This window comes from Schistocerca piceifrons, chromosome 5, assembly GCF_021461385.2.
Source record: "Schistocerca piceifrons isolate TAMUIC-IGC-003096 chromosome 5, iqSchPice1.1, whole genome shotgun sequence".
Classification (NCBI taxonomy): domain Eukaryota; kingdom Metazoa; phylum Arthropoda; class Insecta; order Orthoptera; family Acrididae; genus Schistocerca; species Schistocerca piceifrons.
Window position 1 is genome coordinate 26,508,845 of NC_060142.1, and position 2,172 is coordinate 26,511,016.

Here is a 2,172-nt window from a genome sequence, read left to right on the forward strand (position 1 = left end):
GGTCGGCTTCTACAAGTTTCTCCATTCGTCTGTAAGGAATTCGTGTTATTATTTTGCAGCTGTGATTTATTAAACTGATAGTTCGGTAATTTTCACATCTGTCAACACCTTCTTTCTTTGGGATTGGAATTGTTATATTCTTCTTGAAGTCTGAGGGTATTTCGCCTGTTTCATATATCTTGCTCGCCAGATGGTAGAGTTTTGTCAGGACTGGCTCTCCCACGGCGGTCAGTAGTTCTAATGGAATGTTGTCTACTCCCGGGGCCTTGTTTCGACTCAGGTCTTTCAGTGCTCTGTCAAACTGTTCACGCAGTATCGTATCTCCCATTTAATCTTCATCTTCATCCTCTTCATTTCCATAATATTGTCCTCAAGTACATTGCCCTTATATAGACCCTCTATATACTCCTTCCACCTTTCTGCTTTCGCTTCTTTGCTTAGGACTGGGTTTCCACCTGAGCTCTTGATATTCGTACAAGTGGCTCTCTTTTCTCCAAAGGTCTCTTTAATTTTCCTGTAGGCAGTATCTATCTTACCCCTAGTGAAATAAGCCTCTACATCCTTACATTTGTCCTCTAGCCATCAGGAGGTACATAGACCGCTGAAAACTGGTGTTCCTGTAGCACAGCTACTCATCTCGCTAGTCTTCCATGCGTAAGGTTGGTGGTTAGGAGAAACTCTAGGGCCCTATGATCCGTACAGACTTTTGTCTTTGTACGGAACAGAAAGTATCAGAACTTAATAAATGCCCATACTACTGCAAGGGCTTCAAGTTCGGTAACAGAGTAATTTCTTTTACTTTTGCATAGTACCCTATTACCAAAGGCGATTGTTCTGTATACTAATTTGCCATGTTGTTCAAACTCCTGAAACACCATGACTCCCAGACCGGTATTCGCTCTGTCAGTGGCCACACAAAAATCTTATGATAAATCAGGATGTGATAAAATAGGGCATTGACGAGTGCCGCCTTCAAATTATTAAATTCTCGGTATGCTCACTCATCCCACACCCAGGGTGTTGATTTTCCTGTTAATTGGCAGAGTCGGGGACTTGCTAATGTTTCCACATAGACTTCATATAGAAATGTATTATTCCTAGAAACCCTCTCAGTTGTTTTTTGGTTGTAGGAGTGGTAAACTCTGCAACTGCTGGCATCTTCTCTGGGTCGGGACTAATCCCTTCTCCTGTTATCACGTGTCCCAGAAACTGACTCTACTGCTCCAAAAACAAGACTTCTCAATGTTTACGGTCATCCGATATCTTTTCAAAGTGCTTAACACTTCCTCTAAGAGTTTGTTATATCTCTCTCAGGTCATTTCTGCTATAAGTATATCGTCTACATAACAAGTGGGCTTCTCTTTTAACTGTTCACTCAATATTTTGCTAAAACCCCTGATAAATATAGCACTCCGTCGTTAGGCCACAAGTGGCCCATCGGGACCATCCGACTGCCGTGTCATCATCAGGATGCGGAAAGGAGGGGCGTGGGGTCAGCACACCGCTCTCCCGGTCGTTATGATGGTTTTCTTTGACCGAAGCCGCTACTATTCGGTCCTCGATTGGCATCACGAGGCGGAGTGCACCCCGAAAAATGGCAACAGCGCGTGGCGGCCCGGATGGTCACCCATCCAAGTGCCGGCCACGCCCGACAGCGCTTAACTTCGATGATCGGACGAGAACCGGTGTATCCACTGCGGCAAGGCCGTTGCCTCCTGATAAAGGCAGATGAAGATATATTCAATCCAAAAGGGAGTCTTTTAAATTGAATCCACCTTCCGGAGGCAATAACTGCCGTGTATTTTCGGCAGTCCGGATCGAGCTCTGTCTGCCAAAAGCTCGAGGAGCGCAGATCAAGTGAGGAAAACACCGAAACCCCTGGAAATCTTTGAAGCAGCTCCTCAAGCCTTTCAGGGCGATCCGTCTCTGGCACAATAATGGTATTTATTTGCCGTGAGTCTAACACGTAGAATTCCACCGTCCTTTTTGTCTACTATGCATAGTGGACTATTGTACTCAGGTCTCGCGGCCTCAATTACACCTTCGTCCTCCATTCTTCGTAGTTCACTTAGAACCCTTTCCCGGTATGACCATGGCATGGCATAAGGGGATACCCGAAAGGATCTATGTTTCTTTACCTCAAATTAAATTTGATACCCACTAATGCATCCG

The 2,172-nt window shown here is 45.1% G+C and overlaps 1 pseudogene; it reads right to left on the reverse strand.

Annotated features, from left to right (window-relative positions):
• Nucleotides 1-1,595: 1,595 nt before the first annotated feature.
• On the reverse strand, nt 1,596-1,713 carry LOC124799440 (annotated as a pseudogene).
• Between the last annotated feature and the right edge of the window lie 459 nt (nt 1,714-2,172).